This window comes from Macrobrachium nipponense, chromosome 9 (genome assembly GCF_015104395.2).
Source record: "Macrobrachium nipponense isolate FS-2020 chromosome 9, ASM1510439v2, whole genome shotgun sequence".
Lineage (NCBI taxonomy): Eukaryota > Metazoa > Arthropoda > Malacostraca > Decapoda > Palaemonidae > Macrobrachium > Macrobrachium nipponense.
This window is the reverse complement of record NC_061110.1, coordinates 105,621,786-105,633,980: the sequence shown is the minus strand read 5'-3', so window position 1 is coordinate 105,633,980 and position 12,195 is coordinate 105,621,786.

The window sequence follows — 12,195 nt, the reverse complement described above, 5'->3', positions numbered from 1 at the left end:
ATTATTATCTAAAGTAAACACAAGCTTATATGTGTTAAAATCTCCAGCAGACCTATGAATCATCCGATATAATTCTTTTTCTTCTTCTATAGTCTGTACGACCATGTTCGATATAAAGAATTTATGAATGGCGGAACGATACATAGATGTGGGTGGGGTATCTGTGCTAGCGTAGTAATACTACTGTAGCAGTAGTGCCGCAAAATTAGAAATAGCAGCAATATACATGAATTAAACGTTTAGGCCAACTGCTTGGATCCTTGAGGATCATTTAGCACTTCTTACAACTACTCGAGAAATAAGTTTTTATAGCCAGAAGTTAGATTTTCTAATACAACAATGTCCTTGATAGCCTTCAGGGTTTTCCTGAATTACGAGGCCAAAGTGGGTGGAGCCTCATGAAGTCATCATTCTGACGATAATTATTGGTGAACGTTTAAAGCCAAAATACGGTACCGGCTATTTTTTTTTTTTTTTTTTTTTTAGTAAATAGGTAGATAGCCGATAAATAAAAATTACTCGGCATTGGATACAGCAGTTATCAAATCAAGTTGTCTACTGTGTCTGAAAATTACCAACTATTTCCTTACATCTTGTCAATCTGATTGTTTTGGACCTATAAGTAGATTTATAATTTCTTAGACACTTATTTTGGGAGTTAGACTAATAATCGAAGTGTTTTTGTATTTATTAACATATTTTGTTGGTTTGTTCATTATGACAATTATCAGTGGAGAGGATTCATAGTTCATAAAGGTGTACTGCTTTGCTTGTATTTAAATTTTTATGTCATTGTTGCCAGAGGTATAGCCTTCGTTACGTATAGCCAATCATCCATCGAGAAAGAGGGAAGAAATGCTGTCATAAGTTACGTAACGAGTGCGTTCGAAACCTTATCTCTGAGTAAGTTGGCCCGTCTTCCAAAAAAGTCACTTTTACATTATAAGTACCAAATTTATTCAACCTACGTAATGCAGAATACAGTCAAAATTTATGTGTAGATATAATGTGCATTCTGAATTAACGTTATATCTATGAAATGCATAGATAAAAAGTTATTGCCAAAAAACCGTGTTACAGAAGCCCTGAATCTCATAGTAGGAGTTTTGTCACTTTGCTAATGAGGGGTTTCTCAACAATATAACTGATACCCGCTGATAGCATATTGATTACTGCACTTCTCCACGTATTTGTTCCCAGGATTAATGTCTCTACCCTAAAATCTTATTTCTCTCCTTCTGTTACATATTTGATGCCTGAAGTCTAATACATTCTAAATTGCTAATTAAACGCGAGTCCCGCAAATGATTTCGATGGCTCTAATGAATATAAATTCTAAGATATGAACAGAGCTGTAGTTCAACTATTCAAGCACCGTAGTTCCATTGTCATTGTCTTTGCACGAGGAGTCGTTCAAAACCAGTGAACTGGTCTTTGGCTTTTGTCTTGTCCAGTCTTGATAGAATGAGCGAAGTGGAAAGGGATAGGAAGTGATCATTTTCTGCTTTCTTAGGTTTCTTGGAATCTTAATTCTGGCATAAATCTACGTGATGCATATGTTAACTGGTATTTACGACATATCTGAACTTTTTATTGTTTTATTTTACGAGAGTTCAAAAGAATCCAACTTCAAATTGTTCTCTAAAAAGAAAGTATTACATTTTTCTCTACTAAACAATCTAGAACACACTGATACTAAATTTTATTAGGTCTAACTAGGTCCATATTGGTTAACTTTCAGCAATTTTCATAATTAACAACACAGATTTGTAGAAACATATGTTTGGAAAATCGTGAAATTGCTGGTATGGTAAACTGGTCGTATATCATACTTTTAATCAATGACTTACAAACTCTCTTATATTCTCTAATATTATAATGAATTTTTTTGACAGATGGTTAAATGAAATTAGAAGGCTATACAAAGTACTGTTCCCATTGCCTAATAATGATGAAATGGTTCCTGGCTGCTTGGTAGTTTAGGTATAGAAGTATCCATATATTTTCATCTATTGATATCTGTTAAAATTGATTGGGTGAGACGAATAATCTTTCGTCTGTTGAAATGTAGAAGTAGCTTAGATTTGAGAAATATTACGTTTATTAATTTACATAAAAAAGCAAAAATAAAAATTTTTTAGAAGGGTCCATAAAGGGAAGAACAGTGCTGGATAAGGCATATTAAGGCTTACATTAGTCTGAGGGAAAGGTGCTGTTTTAAGACAACTTCAATAACTTCTCGAATTGAGAGACGTAAAGGGAAAGTCAGGAAAAGTAGGTGAAATGTTATGATTAAAGTAATTCCGTCTCTAATACAAAATGGATTGGATGACATTCCTGTTTATATGTCAACAAATATGTAACTTGTTGGAAAAAGTATCTTTAATAATATTGCGTACAAAAGAAAAACATCACAAACTAAACAGCAGCTTACTTGAAAACATGTTTAATATAGCTACTAAGGATTTGTGTTCACATTTGTTTTAAACTATACTCCAAGAGTATAGTCTCCCTTGCTGCTACACTAACACCTTTTTGTCACAGAGAGATAATACGGCTAAACAACTGCCCTACAGAATTTGAACCCCTATTACATCGGAGACAAATACGTAGAGGACATTTTTTTAACCCATCTACAGATTCCTTGACATATTTTCAACCCATCTACAGATTCCTTGACATATTTTCAACCCATCTACAGATTCCTTGACATATTTTTAACCCATCTACAGATTCCTTGACATATTTTTAACCCATCTACAGATTCCTTGACATATTTTTAACCCATCTACAGATTCCTTGACATATTTTTAACCCATCTACAGATTCCTTGACATATTTTTAACCCATCTACAGATTCCTGGGGACATATTTTTTAACCATCTACAGATTCCTTGCATATTTTTTTTTAAACCATCTCAAGATTCCTTGACATATCTTTAACCCATCTACAGATTCCTTGACATATTTTTAACCCATCTACAGATTCCTTGACATATTTTTAACCCATCTACAGATTCCTTGACATATTTTTAACCAATCTACAGATTCCTTGACATATTTTTAACCCATCTACAGAATCCTTGAAAATCTTTAAAGACACAAATTCGAATAAGAAAACAATGGGAAATTAAAAAAACCTACACACCACCATTTTCATGGATTTCAAAACTTTAAAAAAAATCCTCACCTGCTGAACTAAGTTTTCATTTCTCCACAGTTTTACAGAATTAATTGCATAAAGACTATTATTTATCGAGGAAACAGTATTTGCTCCAACTTCATCGAAATATGATAAGAAAATTCAATATTACTTGCAAAATTACTTTTGACCCAAATCATTTCCAATCACATCTTCTCAACACATTCTTAGATCATTTCTGGGTAAAAGGTCATTCTACGAATTTCAATTTTCAGAGTACCAAAGGACAGTATTAACACACACAAACACATACACACACAGATATATATATATATATATAGATATATATATATATATATATATATATATAATATATATATATATATATATATATATATATATATATATATATATATATATATATATATATATATATATATATAAATATATATAAATTATAAATAGATATATATATATATATATATATATATATATATATATATATATATATATATATATATATATATATATATATATATATATATATATATATATATATATATATATATATATATATATCTTTCATACTGAGGAAATCTTAGATTTGAAATCGTAAAAAAATTTGATAATCGAAAAAGCCTTTGAAAAATATTTAGAAATGACGACCATCTGATACAGTATAGGTTTATCTTGACTATTAAATTTACAGTTGGGCCTTACCTTATTATGAGTGACCCTCTGCCTGAGTAATTATCTTCACCTGTTGTTAACCACTTCACTCGTCCTGCCAGTAACACTGGTTTATTTGTAGTTGCAACCATTAACTGCAGCACACAGTTCCTGGACACATACGAAGGACTATCAGTAGAACAGGACTTTCATTTCTAAATCAGTCAAACTCAGCTATCACGAGTCACTATCACAAGCAACACCATAGTTTCACACACCAAGACTTCGAAATCCCCTCCAGAGCAATAAACAAACTGGATATTCTCCTAACGGGCTCTCTCTATTTTAGAATCAAACTATAACTTAACGGTAATATACTGACAATTCAGTTGTTCTTTAAATCCCATAGTTCTCACTTCAAATGGTGCAGGTATTTTGGCTGTTGTCTAGTTTCCTTTCCTTATCTTTATATTGTTAACAACCATCAATCCATTACAACTATGCTAACTGCCGATTTGGAGGAACATGTTATTTTTTTCTTATTTGGAGATTTCGTTAATGTAAATATATGATACTTGTGATATTTCACGCTTCTTATATATAACTGTATTTTAAATCAAAAGGATGGAAACGTGTCAATCCGTGCTGCAAAAGAATTGCATTTATTGATGTTTTCTTAAAAATCATGATTTACCAAAGTGATAATATAACTAACATGTTAAGTCACATTCGGAATAACCGTTCATATTTTGATTAATATGACTGGGCGTTTTATAATTAGCGTTGCATATTTGTTAGAAAAAAAAAATCAGGAAATCAGGAGAAGCAAAGTTACTACACATGCCATTTGTTAATAAAACATGCAGTATAAAAGGAATACAACTAATATGATGGGACTCCACGCGCACCGAAATAATCACACTTAATTAGATAGCTTCAACTATCTCTCTCTCTCTCATATATATATATATATATATATATATATATATATATATATATATATATATATATATATGTATATATATATATATATATATATATATATATATATATATATATATATATATATATATATATATATATATATATATATGTGTGTGTGTGTGTGTGTGTGGAGTGTGTGTACTACTGGGCATGCTTCTGAGAGCCTGGAATTTACAAATATATGTAAGTAAATTAACCCAAAAGAAGTAAATTAAAAGTGCAAAAGTCCAGCAGCAAGAGATCAACCCAAGAATGGTCCAGAAAAAGACTCAATTAGGCCTAAATAAAAAACAGAGACCTGGAGGAAAGTCGAGGCAATACAGAACAACCAGAAGTACTATATTGTTCCCAGGAGATAGTAACAGACGCAGGGATTAAAAGGGGTGAACGGGAATGGTAGGTAGGCCTTCAAACTCCAGAAAAGTACATTTGGCACCGTGGGAGACAAAGCCTCTATCGCCATGTAGGAGCCGATAAGGTGTAGTCTTTATATTTCCATGTGCCAACATAAAAATTGTTTTATACTTCTCAGTGACAACACATGACTGGCCCCTTTTTGGGGGGGGAAGGGGGGGGGGGAGGCGGGAGGGGGGAGGGAAGGGGATGGGGGCAGTCCTGCATCTACGTAGCGCTAAGTTGAAAGTAGGAATTTTCAGTGTGGGTGACATTATATTTAGTTAAAATATTTACATGGGAGTGAAAGGTATTCTAATAAAATGATAATCTAGATATTCCAGCTGATTTGATTATCTAGTTTAAGGGAAAAATAAAATCATATAAAATCTGAGACCTATACCCCCAAAGAATTGAAATGCCGTCGTCCTATCAATATATAGCGTCAGCTCCTCTATTTTCAGCAAAAAGTGCATAAACTTCCCTCTATGGAAAAGAACTGGAAGTTCCACATCAGATCTGTGGATTTATATGAAACTCCGTTCAAAATATATTAGTACCTATTCGATATTCGTAACAAGGCGATATTTGGACCGTGATGTTTTGCTAATATAAAGACAAGATTATCATTTGGAATAAGTTGACTGAACAGATAAAATATTAGCAAATACTTTGATAAAATAAAAACTTTTCGATTGAACGAAACTCCCTGTCCAAATATTTGCATAGTACTGGAAGCGTAGTGAGAGAGAGAGAGAGAGAGAGAGAGAGAGAGAGAGAGAGAGAGAGAGAAGAGAGAGAGAGAGAGAGAGAGAAGGGGGTGGGGGCGGTTGGATTTTATCATTTATGTTTGGCTCATACTTTCATTATTAAGAAAAAAGAATCTACACATTTTGGGTTTCGTTAAAATTACAGTAATGATATTAATTATCTGAAAAAAATGGAAAAGTTATATATCCATTCTTCTTTAATAAGCGTCTATTAAAACCACAATTATTTTTTTTATCCTGATATGCAACGCGAGCATGCAAAATATTTCTGAAACAAATTTCCGTGTGGGATGGAGTGAAATTAAAAAAAAAGACTATAGGAGCCAACTCAAGCATTTGAGAGAGAGAGAGCAGCTATTACACTCAGCTTTTTGGCTCTCTTAGTCTCCTCAATAATTTATATTTTTATCTGCAGTTTCATAAGCAGAGAGAGCGTTATTTACTGCGCTGTAAAATACTGGAGGGAATCATCTGTACTAGTTTATTAAGTGAATTCTGTCGATAAAATATACAACAAGATTTCCCATTAAACCACTTAATGACTTTATTTTTATTATTGTGCAGAATTAGAACCATTAAAGATTTATAATTTCTTACAAAATGAGAAACTGCAAAAAATAAGAAGACAAGATTTGATTGACATCGACCCTGCTAATCCTTCCCTGTCCGAACTGTGCTACTGAGGTCACTGACATCTTAATCCGGTGTTTCCTTCCAAGTTCGACAGCATGACACCAGCACTATAACCACAATACCATTGTTTTAACAGTATAGAATTATACCATTTATAATTGCTACCATAAGAACGCGTGGAATAATGTAGAATTTCATTGGTAATTAAAAGGAAATTATACAATTTAGAAAACTACTCTCGTTTGTTTTTAACTTAAACTTATATTGAAATTAGCTGAAAAAAAGAGGAGAGTGAAATACATGAGACTAGGTATTTAATTTCAAATATCAGTCAACCTCCATAGGCGGTGATCCGCGGTGCCACATGAAATATTTCAACTCACGTTGTATGGTATATGAAGACAGCGTTTTTTATACATTGAAATATAGTAGATTTCTGTTCAAATTCTGCCTCTTATTAAAAGCCCTCGTAATTTTCTAGCTTTTGACAACAATAAAGCAACACGTTTCTTCTTAAACGTGGCAACAATAATCTCCAGCTATGCCTGTTCCTATCTCAGGTGTTAAGCTGACCTCAGGACATAAAGACGTTGAACAAACGAGATTAAACCCCCTACTGGGAAAGGTATTCAGTCGCTTAAGAGTCCTTCATATTGGTATCAATCCTAATAATGTAAATATTCATTTAGTCCCCAAATTTAATTTGCTAATATAAAAATAATTATTAGTCAAAGTTTTGAGTATATAATATATGCAGTAATAAATATATACGTATCAGCCGTGGCATTCTTGTATTTTATCATTGACAAACCTTTATGAAGACTGTATAACATACATAGATATTTTTCATCGGGTATGAAATCCATGCAAAGGAAAAACCAATGATATATCACGAGTAAATGACAAAGCTGGAACTAAGTCAGTATAGAAAAGACGTAATAAGAATAGAAAAATTTTATAAATACTGTTCATGGAGAGAAACAATGGCCTATATTATTTATAGATGATAAGCTAAATAGCTGCCGATAAGTCCTGCTGTGTAACCTATTGATAATTATGCCTAGCCCTCTCTCTCTCTCTCTCTCTCCTCTCTCTCTCTCTCTCTCTCTCTCTCTCTCTATATATATATATATATATATATATATATATATATATATATATATATATATATATATATATATATATATATATATATATATATATATATATATATTTGTGTGTGTGTGTGTGTACTACTGGGCGTGCTTCTGCGAGCTTGGAATTTACAAATATATGTAAGTAAATTAACCCAAAAGAAGTAAATTAAAACTGCAAAAGTCCAGTAGCAAGAGATATACACAAGAAAGGTCCAGAAAGAGACTAAATTAGGCCTATATGAAAAACAGAGACCTGGAGGAAAGTCGAGGCAATACAGAACAACCAGAAGTATATTGTTCCCAGGAGACAGTAACAGACGCAGGGATTAAAAGGTATAAACGGGAATGGTAGGTAGGCCTTCAAAACTCCAGAGAAGTACATTTGGCACCGTGGGAGACAAAGCCTCTATCGCCATGTAGGAGCCGATAAGGTGTAGTCTTTTATATTTTCATGTGCCAACATAAAAACAATCATTTTATAATTCTCTGTGACAATGGACGACTGCCTACATTTTTTTTTCTTGCAGTCCTGCATCTACTTGACGCCGAGTTGAAAGTAGGAATTTTTAATGTGGGTGAAACTGATCTTCACTTGACACTACAAACTTCTTATTGACGTTGTGTTAAGTTAAAATATTTACATGCGAGAGAATGTTAGTCTAATAAAATGGTACTCTAGATATTCCATTTGATTTGAGTATCTGGTTTATGCGAAAAATAGAATTATATAAAAAAAATCTGAGACCTTTACTCCCCCAAATATTGAAATTCATTCTTCCTATCAATACATAGCGTCAGCTCCTCTATTTTGAGCAAAAATAAACGCCCTTCTCTGGAAAATGGACTGGAAGTGCCACACGATCGCCCCAATTAATACTATAGTCTAATGTTTTTCCAGTATTTTAGGCAAATATAGATACAACCCCTATTAAACGTCAGATCTGTGGATTTATATGTAATTATGATCAAACTATATTAGTACCTATCCGATCTTCGTAATAAGACAATATTTGGCCCTTGAGACTTTGCTAATACAAAGACAAGATTTTCATTTGGAATCAGTTGACTGAACAGATAAAATATCAGCAAATACTTAAATAAAACAAAAACTTTTCGATTGAAAGAAACTCCCTGCTCAAATATTTACAGAGCATTTTGTACTGGAAGCATAGAGAGAGAGAGAGAGAGAGAGAGAGAGAGAGAGAGAGAGAGAGAGAGAGAGAGAGAGAGAGAGAGAGGGGGGGGGGGGTTGGGTTTTATAATTTATGTTTAATCTCATACTTTTATTATTAAGAAAATAACAGTAATCATATTAATTATCTGAATGTAAAAAATTGAAAAATGATCATATTACCATATCTTTTTATAACGTTTATTAAACTAAAATGATTTTTTTTACCCTGAAATGCAACGCAAGGATGCAGAAAATTTTTAATGCAAATTTACGAGAGTGATGGAGTGAAATTCAAAAAATGATAGGAGCCAACGAGAGAGAGAGAGAGAGAGAGAGAGAGAGAGAGAGAGAGAGAGAGAGAGAGAGAGAGTAGCTATTTCAATCAGCTTTTTAGTCGTCTCTTCAGTCTCTTAAATAATTTTTACTTTTATCTGCCGTCTCATGAGCAGAGAGAGTGTTATTTACTGCACTGTAAAATGCTGGTCGGAATTATCTGTAGCAGTTTTCTAAGTGAATTCCGTCTATAAAATATACAGCAAAATTTTTCGGTAAACCAATTAATGACTTAATTTTTATTATTGTGCAGAATTATAACCTTTAATAATTTATAATTTCTCACAAACTTAGAAACTGCAAAAAATATATTACTTGATATAAACAGACATCAACAACATTATGTTCCTAAAACGAAAGTTACGGAGAATCATAATATGCGGATAAAAGTATGCCTCCGTGGAAATAAGAGAGAGAGAGAGAGAGAGAGAGAGAGAGAGAGAGAGAGAGAGAGAGAGAGAGAGAGAGAAAGCTAACACAATATGCAACTGTTCAATCTTCATCTTGGTTTTACGTTTTTCGATATTTTTTAACCGATTCCATTTTAGGTATAAATGGTTTTACAAGGGACATTAAGTACCTTAAGAGAGAGAGAGAGAGAGAGAGAGAGAGAGAGAGAGAGAGAGAGAGAGAGAGAAAGCTAACACAATATGCAACTATTTGATCTTCATCTTGGTTTCCTAATCGATTTGATGTTGATCTAGATAAAATATTATTTATAACAAATATTGAATTTCCTACTTTATTCTTATTACAGCATCTTTAACTAAACGAGTGATATTTCATTTTGAAAGGCAGGGTATATATACCTCATACTATGTATACCACATATGTATACTACATAGTATGGCCCATAAGAAATGGTTGTGTGTGGAAACTTCAACGGTTGTTTAGGTCAAGATCCAGCGGTGCTGAGGCCATATGTCAACAATGCTATTAAAAATACAAAATGGCATTAAAAATTCATTTGACATTCGATATTTTCAGTGGAATGATTTTATATAGAAACAGACATTCGGTATAATTTTGTACCTGTCCTACCGAAACTCGATCGTAGGAAAACGTGGTCGGCATAAGGCATTCAGTTGGCGGTGGTGACTCTACTGCCTTAATCCTAAACTATCTACTTAATGAAGCTCCAGTAAATGACAAGTCTTGGGGAAAACTGTAGGAGAGGGATTAACGTTAGGGGAAAGATTTTAATATCTAAACTGGTATCGCCAAGAGGATAGATTTATGGAGATGCCCTAACCATACGAACCCTTCACTAATCCGTGAGGCCAAATCAGTCACCGAACACTAACAGAAAGATGGTCAAAAATACTTTTGGAAAGGATTGCTCTAGCCAGTCTGCATTTGATATTTGTCATAACAAATCAAAACAGTCTCGAATGAAAGACTGAAAAGACCAGACACTAACGTAGAAGAAATTATGACTCCTCTCTGAAATTTATAAACTCCTGGTCTTTAAAGAATTAAATTTAGACAGAGTATTTGTGTTACTTGATTGAAATTTCAAATCCATGAGTTAAATGTGACCGTTCTTATGGTCTGACATTATCAAATCCCATAAAGGATATTAATGATATTAATTATCTGAAAAAAGGGAAAAGTTATAGGCTATATCCATTCTTCTTTAATAAGCGTTTATCAAAACCACAATGATTTATTTTTTATCCTGATATGCAACGCGAGCATGCAAAATATTTCTGAAGCAAATTTCAGAGAGAGAGAGAGAGAGAGAGAGAGAGAGAGAGAGAGAGAGAGAGAGAGAGAGAGAGAGAGAGAGAGAGAGAGAGAGAGCAGCTATTACACTCAGCTTTTTGGCCGTCTCTTAGTCTCCTCAATAATTTTTACTTTTATCTGCCGTCTCATAAGGAGAGAGAGCGTTATTTACTGCGCTGTAAAATACTGGAAGGAATTATCTGTACCAGTTTTTAAAGTGAATTCTGTCTATAAAATATACAGCAAAATCTTTCATTAAACTACTTAATGACTTGATTTTTATGACTGTGCAGATTGAGAACCTATAAAATTGTATAATTTCTTACAAAATGAGAAACTGCAACAAATTTATTAGTTGTTATAAACAGACATCAACAACATGTGTTCCTAAAACGAAAGTTACTAAGAATTATATTATGAGGATAAAAGCATGTCTCCGTGGAAATAATAGAGAGAGAGAGAGAGAGAGAGAGAGAGAGAGAGAGAGAGAGAGAGAGAAGGCAGGTGGTGGCCTGCTTGTTTTAATGAAATCCAATTTTAAGGTGAAAGCCTTGGCATTGACCGCAACAAACCAGTCTCTCTAGAGCCTTCTGTTATTACCCTGTTAATTCTTCTCTGCCCGATTCGTGCTATTGACATCTTAGTCTGTTATTCCGCTCCCAGCTCGACCACATGATTCCAGTGCTAACCACAATGAACTGGTTTTACGTTTTCGATATTTTTCCATTTTAGTTACAACTCGTTTTACAAGGGACATGAGTACCTTCAAAGAGAGAGAGAGAGAGAGAGAGAGAGAGAGAGAGAGAGAGAGAGAGAGAGAGAGAGAGAGAGAGAGAGAGAGATAAATAAAATTGTATTTGCAACAAATATTAAATTCCCTACTTCTTTGTTCTTTGTCCTAATCACAGTATGCTTCACATTTTGAAAGACAGTATATATACAGTCATACTATGCATACTACATAGTATGACCAGTGAAAAATGGTTGAGGTATGTGGAGAGTTCAACGGGTGTTGAGGCCACATATCACTCAATCAATCAGTGCTCTCCCTCATCTACCCATCCAGCTGCCAGGGCATAAACATTCAAACAGCAATACTCGTATGTACGTTAAAGGGAAAAAATAATGAATCTTCGTACAAAATTTAATAGGATTTATTTCTGATCATAAATTCTGAATTTAATCCTTGCTGGCATTGTAGTGATTTGACGGAAGTTACGGTATCTCAAAGAAGGC